At 38.9% G+C, this 9,843-nt stretch overlaps 1 long non-coding RNA gene across 1 annotated transcript in view; it reads right to left on the reverse strand.

The window, feature by feature from the left end:
• LOC116080242 overlaps positions 1–9,599 on the reverse strand; it is a 25,142-nt gene extending 15,543 nt beyond the window's left edge. The window contains exon 1 of the long non-coding RNA XR_004114362.1: positions 9,428–9,599. This is a non-coding gene — a long non-coding RNA (uncharacterized LOC116080242). The remainder of the gene's footprint in view (positions 1–9,427) is intronic.
• Positions 9,600–9,843: the final 244 nt, after the last annotated feature.

The following is a 9,843-nucleotide window of genomic DNA, read 5'->3' on the forward strand; positions in this document are numbered from 1 at the left end:
AAATATCTAAAAAAAAAAAAAATCTAACACCCCATCTTTCAAACCTTGAATAAATGAGTTATACAATGATCGTATCCCAATATAACAAAGGCTGTATATGATAAATCTGTAGTCAATATCATATTGAATACCAGGGAATAAAGCATCTTGTCTAAGTTCAGGAACAAGAAGACATGGGGGTCTGTTGTAACTACTCGTATTCAATATAATGCTAGAAATTTTAGCCTAAATAGACCAGAGAAATAAATAAAAAGCATGCAATTAGGAAAGGAGGATGTCAACTTATCCCTGTTTAGATGCTGTAAATTTATGTATAGGCAAGTCTAAAAACATCTAAGACTATTGGGACTGGTAAACAAATTCAGTAAAATAGGATACAAAACCAATACACAAACATCAGTAGCTTTTTACACCCCAAGAATGAACTCATAACTAAAGAAATCAGGAAAAACAATTCAAAATAGCCACCAAAAATAACAAAATTTAATACCTAGGAAAACTTAAGTATTTAAAAAGCCTTATAATAACCATGATCAGACTCTAGAAAAAGAAAATTGAAGACACTAGAAGTTGGAAAGTATATGGTGTTTGTAGATTGCAAGAATTGCTGCTATTAAAGTAGTCATACAACTCAAAGTGGTGTGCAGATTTAAAGACCTTGCTGTCAAAAAACCAGTAACAATCCTTTAGTTAATTTTACTAGTCTAGGAAAACCAATCAATTGCAAGGAAACACAAAGGAGTCCAATTAACTAAAGTAATTTAAAGTATTACTTTTATTTGTTTTTGTATGTGTGTGTGTGTGTGTTTGTTTTTTTTGTTTTGTTTTGTTTTGTTTTGTTTTGTTTTTTGAGACAGGGTTTCTCTGTGTAGCCCTGGCTGTCCTGGAACTCACTCTGTAGACCAGGTTGGCCTCGAACTCAGAAATCCACCTGCCTCTGCCTCCCAAGTGCTGGGATTAAAGGCATGTGCCACCACTGACTGGCATAGTATTAATTTATTTAAAGTATATCCATCTGAAATCCTGAAATTCTGCAACTGTTAGAGAAAAGCATTTCAAGGTATTATTGCAACTACCAGCTTTGTAAGTTTCCAAAGGCACAGAAACCAGAGCAAGGATGGACAGCAAAGAAAATAAGTAGCAGAGAAAGGAGAAGTGAAAAGATCTACAAATTCAGAGAAAACCTTTACCAGCTGCTCATTTAACAAAAGATTAACGTCCACAATAGGAAAGAGCTAAAACCACTAGCAAAGAAGTAATCCAATGGAAATCAGACAAACTAAGTGGAAACTTCTTAAAGGAAGAATTACAAAGGACCTGCCACTAGAAGAAAACTACTTAAAATCTTTGGCCATCAGGAAAATGTAAATAAAATTTACAGTGAGCTCCTTCATCACCCCAAATAGAATGACCATAGTGAAATATACAGGAATAGCAAGGGCTGGCAGAATGTGGAGAGGAAGAACCCTTGCATACTGTTGGTGAGAATGTCAAGCAATACAAGTGCTGTGGAAAATACAGTGAAGATTGCTCAAAACTCTAAGAATAGATGTGCTTTGCGATCTAGCTAGCCAACTTCTTGGTATATGTATACGGAAAATGAAAGTATTATATAGAATAGATGCCTGCATCAACCACAGTTAGTATGGTACTTTTCACAGCAGCCAAGTTATGGAATCAGCCAATATATATATATATATATAGTCAACAGCTGCTCAGACAATTTCATGGATAAAGAAAATAATACATGTACACCCACACAGAGAATATTATTTTCTCATAAAGCAGAACAAAATCATGTTGTCAACAGGAAAATTGAAAGGACTAGAAATCATCATATTAAAATTTTCTGTCATAAGTGGAAGCTTAAGGCAGGGAAAGGTGAGCTAAAAACTAAAGAGGATCAATTAAGGTCTCAAAGAGGGAGATGGGAGTCAGGAGAAAGCAGACGATGGTGAAGAAGAAAGAATGTGGAAGACAGCCCCTGCTTGCTGTGGGCATGATGGAATTCTCGGTGAGTGTCGTGGATCTGGTGTATTCTGAAGGGCAATTGATCCTGCTCTAAGAAATGATGATGCTCAAAGGCAATGAGCTAACTGTGTTTGTTTTTCTTTGTTTTGTTTTATGAGGAGGCCCAGGGAGGTAATCTTCATGGACATCACTCACGTATATGAGTTCTTCCTAATGTGTTATTGTTTTTGAAGGCCATTAAATGCAATCTTGCTGTAGTGCAGTGCTTTATCTAACTGTATGTTTTTTATCAAGGAGAGAAAAATTACTCTCTGCTCCTTGTTTGCTGAAGGTTTTCCTTTGCTGCTTTTGTCAGATCATGAAACAGTGTTGAATTCTGTCAATCATTCATTTGTATCTATTGATATGACCATAAGGTTTTTTAACATGCCAATTTGATGAGCTAATTAACCAATTTTATATCTAGAACAAGTCCCAATTGGTGCTATTCTGTACTTATCCTTAATATATTGTTGATTTGGTAACACTTTTTAAGTAAATTTTCATTTATATTTGAGAAACATTGATTTATTGCCCTCATTTCTTTTAAAATGTTTTTATTTGGTTTTGTTACTAGTCCTCATAAGGATGAGTTGGAAGTGGTCCCTCTAATTTATTTTCTGCAAGATGTAGAGAGCTGGCAACATTTTACTTAATGTAAAATTTTTTTTGGAAGAATCAAGCCAGTATCATCTAGGCTCAGAACATTTTTATGTTTATTGGTGTTCTTGTTTGAGCTAGGATCTCATTGTAGCCCAGGGTAGCCTCCAGCTTTCAAGTGCAGGTGTTTCATGGTACTTAGTTGAGTAGTTTTAAAGGGTTATTATTTAAATTTTTATTTTCTTTTATTTGTTTCTTCTTGTGTGAATTTTAATTGTTTGTTTCTTTTACAGAACTGATTCATTTCTGTAGATTATGAAACTTGTAGGCAGAGTTATTCATAGCATTCTTTTATTATTCTCTTAATGGTCACAGGACTAGTAATTGTTATTCTTTCATTCCCAATACTAGTAACCTGTACCATTTTCCCTTGTTAACTTCACTAAGAGCTTTTCCATGCTATGGACAAAATCAGAAGCTGGGGACAGGAGGGTAAGAAGGTCTAGGTTATCTTTAAACACTCAAAGATGTAATGAATCGGAGGTTATCCCAGGCTACAGGAGACCCTATCTCAAACAACCCCACTAATAAAACAAAATGTTCTGAGCCTATATGATTTCACTGGCTTTTCTATGTTATTGTCCAAATCATTGACACCTTCAGGTTTCAGTATCACTGCTCTTTACTGAATTTGACTGTTTCTTTTCTTAGTTGTTAGTCTTCAGTGACATTACTCCATCTGGATCACTAAGGTGGAAGTTTAGGCCCTAGAATTTCCTTCTTTTCTGTTATCTCTGTGCACTCACTGTCCAGCCCACGGCCCATAGCCCTCAGACTCATGCCAAGGGTAGCTATTAATGTTGTCCAACACAAGATCATAAACTTATTTAAAAAATTATGAAGTTTTTAGTTTTCTTTCATTTTTGTGAGCATTTTTTTTTCAACTTTAACTTTGCAACTTGATTATGAGTTTTGAGTGTGAGCTCGGTATATGACAATGTTGTATCACAATGTCAAGATTCTGAACACTTCTGTGTGCTTTCATACATTTATAAAGGTTGTATTTTAATTTCCAGAAATTACCATGCCTCTCCTGGACGATCCCTGACTTATTTGTCACTTAGCAGTGGGTTGTTCAAACTCTAACAGTTTTGGACAACTTCCAGCCATCTTTCTGTAATTGTTTCTAGTGTAATTCGTCTGTGTCTGAACTAGATTTTGTATAATTCTTCTTCCTTTAAATTCTTTGAAAAGTGTTTTATGGCCCAGATTGTATTTCTTGGTGATTGCTGTATATGTTTAGAAGAAAATGTTCTACTATTGTTGAAGTTTGCCATAAGTGTCAATCAGATGTGGTTGATGAGTAGTGCTGTCTTGTTCAGCTAAATCTTTACTGATTTTTATTTTCTGTATTTGTCAGTTACTGAGAGAATTCTGAATAGTGAGTATTCCCTTTCTCTTGAATCTCTATCAATCAATGTTTTGTCTCAAATATATTAGTTATCTTTTACTGGTTCTATGTGGCTTAGTAAGTTTCCTCGGAGAATTCGACATATTTTAATTACTCAGGAATTTTTTTGTTCTGAAGAGGTCTATTCTAGAAGTTAATTTAAATTATACACCTTTCATTATAATCTTTCTTTTGATAAGTATTTGCAAGAAACCCTTTCTTATCTCACCATCTGGGTGAGATTCAAAGATTCACCATCTTGGGCCCTTCTTGTTACTTAGCTTCTTTGTGTCTGTGGATTATAGCATAGTTATCCTGTACTTTATGGCTACTATCCATTTATAATTGAGTACATAACATTTTTGTCTTTCTGTGTCTGGGTTACCTCACTCAGGATGATCTTTTCCAGTTCTGCCCATTTGCCTGCAAATTTCATAATGTCATTGTTTTTTAATGGCTGAGTAATAAATACTTCATTGTGTAAATGAACCACATTTTTTTTATTCATTCTTCAGTTGAAGAACATCTAGGTTGTTTCCAGTTTCTGGCTATTGCGAATAGCTGCTATGGACATAGTAGAGCAATTGTCCTTGTGGTATGGTAGACTATCTTTTTGGTATATGCCCAGGAGTGGTGTAGCTGGGTTTTGAGTTAGATCTATTCCCACTTTTCTGAGAAACCACAAAATTTGTTTCCAATGTTATTATACAAGTTTGTACTCCAACCAGCAATGGAGAAGACAGCATGAGCTATCACTTGAATTTTTCATCTTAGCCATTCTTAGGGTTGTAAGATGGAATCTCAGGATTGTTTTGACTTGCATTTCCCTGATGACTAAGGAGGTTGAACATTTCTTTAGGTGCTTCTCGGCCATTAGAGATTCCTCTGTCTAGAATTCTGTTTCGATCTGTAGCACATTTTTAAATTGGATTATTTGGTTTGCTGATGTCTAGTTTCTTGAATTCTTTATATATTTTGAATGTCAGCCCTCTGTCAGACATGGAATTGATTAAAATCTTTTCCCATTCTGTAGGCTGCCATTTTGTCCTATTGACAGCGTCATTTGCCTTACAGAATACTTTCAGTGTCATGATGTCCCATTTATTAATTGTTGATCTTGGTACCTGAGCTGTTGGTGATCACTTCAGGAAGTTGTCTGCCATGTCAATGAGTTCAAGGATATTTCCCACTTTCTCTTCTATCAGATCTAGTATATCTGGTTTTATGTTGAGGTCTTTGATCATCTTGGACTTGAGTCTTGTGCAGGGTGATAGTTATGGGACTATTTTCATTCTTCTACATGCAGACATCTGGTTAGGCCAGCACCATTTGTTGAAGATGCTGGAGGGGACTAGGTGGAAAAAGGAGTGGGGATTGGAACAGGATGGACAGATAAGGTATGGGAAGAACAGAGGAGAGAGTACTGAGAGAGACAATTGGGTTGGGGGGGTGTCTCTGGGATGAGCTAGAAACCTAGTGCAATGGAAACTCCCAGGAATCTATGAGGATGACCCTAGCTAAGGCTCCTAGCAATGGGGGGATACGGAGCCTAAACTGGCCATCTTTTGTAACCATGCAAGACTTCCAATGGAAGGCTTGGGACACCAACCCAGCCACAAAATCTTATACCCACAATTTGTTCTACCTACAAAATGTACAGGGGTAAAGGATGGAGCAGAATTTGGAGGAAGGGTCAACCAATGACAAGCCTAGTTTGAAACTCATGCTATGAGAGAAAAAAGCCCACCCTTGACACTATTGATGAGATTTTATACTTGCAGACAGGAGCCTAGCATAACTGTCATCTGCTGGCTGCATGTCTGTCTTGCTGCTGGGGTGCCTGAGTGACGCTGGCAAGATACTCAGGGGAGGCAGAACAAGGTTCGTAGTAGGGGTTCTCAGTCTGTGTTTTCACTGGTGGGAAATAGCAGGGTCTGGGACGATTGCTGTGGTTTCCAGTCTCCTGTGTACCCAGGTGCTACCAGGATACCACTGGGAGTTGTGACCAGGGGGTCCCCAGGTCCACATTTCTCTCAGGCTGTCTAAGTGCCAAGCAGGAAGGGGAAGCAGAACCCGGGATGGGGCTGAACCTGGTTTGGTTCCAGGTGAGTGCCAAGAGTATGGAGGGGCTTATGATTTTAGAGGGTTAGAGTTCATGTCTGAACAAAGGCAAGGCAGCAGGAATAGCTGAGAGCTTACATCTTGATCTGAAAGTAGGCTGAGGAGAGGGCACACTGGGAATGGCATGAGTTTTTGAAACCTCAAACAGCCCTCAGTGACACATTTCCTCCAACAAGGCCACATCTTCTAATCCTTCCCTAACAGTTCCACTAACTGGGAAACAAGCATGGCCTATGGGGACCATACTTATTCAAACTATCAGGTATGATCATTTCAAAGTCTGTGTCATTTTACAAATAGCTGAGATAGTGTTTAATGTAGCCCAGGCTGGTCCTCAATTTGTTGTGTAGCTGAAGATGACTTTGAACTTCTTATTCTTCTACCTCCCTGTCCTGGAGCACAGTTTATATGGTACTCACATTTGAACCTGGAGCTTCAACAAAACTAATTACCTAGTATTTTGTGCCAAATAATTAATGAGGAAAAAGGTGATAAGTCTATTTCTACTTTCTTAGTCAGCTTAAAAATCACTAGTTTTAGAGGTCACACTTAGTATTAACAAAGCAACTTGGGGGAGGAAAGAGTTTATTTGGCTTATGCCTCCACTACAGTGCTCATCACTGAAGTAAGTCAAGACAGGAACTCAAGCAGGGCAGGAACCTGGAGGCAGGAGATGATACAGAGGCAAAGGGGAAGTACTTGCAATACTGGCTTGCTCCTCATGCCTTAGCCTGCTTTCTTATAAAACCCAAGACCACCAGCCCAGGGATAGCATCATGTGCAATGGGTTGTGCCTCTCACATTCCTCTCTAATTACAACACCCCCAAAGGCTTCCCTGCAACTTAGTCTTATGGAAGCATTTTTTCCATTGAGGTTTCCTCCTCTTAGATGACTCTAGCTTGTGTCAAGCTGACATAAAACTAGCCATGATAACAGCTACACAATGCATTATTAGCTTCCCACTAGCTTTGCTGTAGATAACACCTCCGTTGTGTGGATAATGATAAGCAGTTGCTTGGGGTAATTTTCAGGGACTTGGAGGGCAGTTTTGCTGCCAACCCTTGGTCAAATGGATTGGTGTCTTATATGTCTGCCACTTGCTGCTTAATCTTTTGTTCAGATACCCCTGAGATCTGCAAATGGGCATACTGATCATCCATGTTGTGTTTTGTTTCAGAACTGGACTTGCCTAGTTCCTTCTTACTTTAAGGTTAAAGACGCGATGATAAGAAATACCAAACTGTAAAAGGAGGAAGAAGAGTTAGCACCCAGGTTCCATGAGGAAAGATCTTATTATCACTCCCCTCGATAAGTCTCTTTCTCCTTCATTATTAATATGCTATACTGTAGCTCCTCAATCTCTTAGATTTGAAAAGCTGACTTGCAAGCAAAACCACTTCTGTGTTCCTGGGACACTAAGTTTTTCTTGTTCCATCTCCCTGTTTCCTGGGTCAATGACTTTCTCAGCTAATAGCAGAATTGGACACTTTTATTGGATAAAATATATGATTGCAGTTCTGAAGTTTGCTTTTGTCTAGAAAGACTGTTATTTTCTGGCCTTTTAGTGTGCTTTGTATTATTTTGGCTGATAGTAGGGTGTGCTACATGCTAAATCTGGTAATAGGCTTTTAGTGTGAGGTTTAAGTGAAGGTTTAAGACCTTCTAGGTCTTAAAGTCTAGACAGTCCAGGTTTGTTGGATATTTCCTCTAACTGTTGTAACAGAGGCCTCTGGGTTTTTTTGTTTGTTTGTTTTGGTTTTTTTTTTGTTTTTGTTTGTGTGTGTGTGTGTGTGTTTTGTTTTTGTTCTTGTTGTCTTTGAGCTTCCCTGAGAACTTTTTGGTTTTTAAAGACAGGGTTTCTCTGTGTAGCCCTGGCTGTCCTAGAATTTACTCTGTAGACCAGGCTGGCCTCAGAAATCTACCTGCCTCTGCCTCCCCAAGTGTTGGGATTAAAGGTGTGGACCACCACTGCCCGGCTCCCTGAGAACTTCCTAAACAGGAGATATGTCTTGTGTCATCCTCAGTTGTAAACTACTGTTACACTGGAGCTTGTTGACATGGTGGTGTGGGAGGATGGAGGAGAAGAGAGGGTCTGAGCTCTGTTAATATGGTGGCACAATGGAAGGAAAGGTCTGAGTACCTGAGCCACACATACACACTCATGTAAGCTGATTCCAGCTGCTATTCTTTTGCATTTGTATATGTAGTTTCGAAGGTGGCTGTTTACTGCACCCCCTACCCCATGTCCTTGATTTTTCTGATTCATCTATGAAAAACTATTGACTTTTGGTTTGCTTGATCTTCATCTTGTCTATGAGGAAAGGGGCAGACAATGCTGCAGGACTTTTTTCCTACTCACTTCTGATATTTAAATATGAGTTGGCTCTTGTAGCATAAAACCGTATAGCCAAAATCCAACATCATCTAGAAATAAAGGTAGAGAGAAATTTGTGGCTTACAGTGGGCAAGAAGAAAATGGCGCTGCTTACAAATCAGTGCCATTAACGAATACAGCATGGGGGTTTTAGTCAGAGAGCCTGCGCATACTCCTTGAGGAAAGCACTTTAGGATGGGACACATACCTAAGCACGTTCAGCTAAGAAACCCGTTTCTGAGCATTCTCATATGAAGATCATAGCTCAAGAAGAAAGGTGGAAGACACATTTTGGGGCTTAGCTCAAGGCCATAGAATATTTGTTTGAAAGTTTAAAATATGAATGGGGGACTGACGAGATAGCTCAGTAGGTAAAGCTGAGTCTGGGCCCCGACTCTCATGTAAAAAGTCAAGCATGGTGGTGCATGCTCTAATCCTATCACAGGGAGACAGAGATAGGAGGAACCTGATGGCTCACTTGAAAGCTAACATAGTTAATTGGTGAGCTCCACGTTCAATGAGAGCTTCTGTCTCAAAAAAAAAAAAAAAAGGTGGAGAGCAGTGAAGACCTCCAGTGTCAACTTCTAGCCTTGGTATGTGTGTGCACACATACACACCACACAGACACAGACACACACAGACACACACACAGACCTACACCACAGATACATACGCAGACACACACACACACACACACACACATACACACACAGAGACACACACACACACCACAAGTATGTAAGAAAAACTGTGGCCAAGAACACTTGAGAGTATCCTCAAATTTCTCTAAAAAGTTTTAACTGAGAAACAGGAGAGGGCATTTTGAAGGTGTGTTACTAAAGGGTTTTGCCCCTAAAGGCATCTATCTGACCTGTGAAGTAAGCCTCTGAACTCAGAAATCTTGTCTTCAGATACTTCATTGTTTCTTCCTGGAGAGTTTGAAGGTGAATCATTTTCCTGAAACTGCCAGAGCTCCTTCCCAATGAGGAAGCAAGCTAAGTTTTAGGTTCGCTAGGGTAGCCTAATGCCATGTCTCTGACTCCCATCATAAGTGTTTCATTTTAAGGCCCATGTAATTATGACATAAGCCATGAATCAAATCAGTAAAGTTGACCTCACTAAGTTCTTTAGCCTGGAACTAATACAGTCATAATGTCCTGGAGAATCCAGGCCAAAGCACTGCTATGTCAACAGGTCAACTGAGAAAATAAGGAGAAAGGGATACTGCTGTCATAGCTTACTATAAGGATTAAGATATCCTTTCCATAATTAATTTCTTTGTTGGTG

The sequence above is a fragment of the Mastomys coucha genome, unplaced genomic scaffold (assembly GCF_008632895.1).
Source record: "Mastomys coucha isolate ucsf_1 unplaced genomic scaffold, UCSF_Mcou_1 pScaffold6, whole genome shotgun sequence".
In the NCBI taxonomy this organism is placed as follows: domain Eukaryota; kingdom Metazoa; phylum Chordata; class Mammalia; order Rodentia; family Muridae; genus Mastomys; species Mastomys coucha.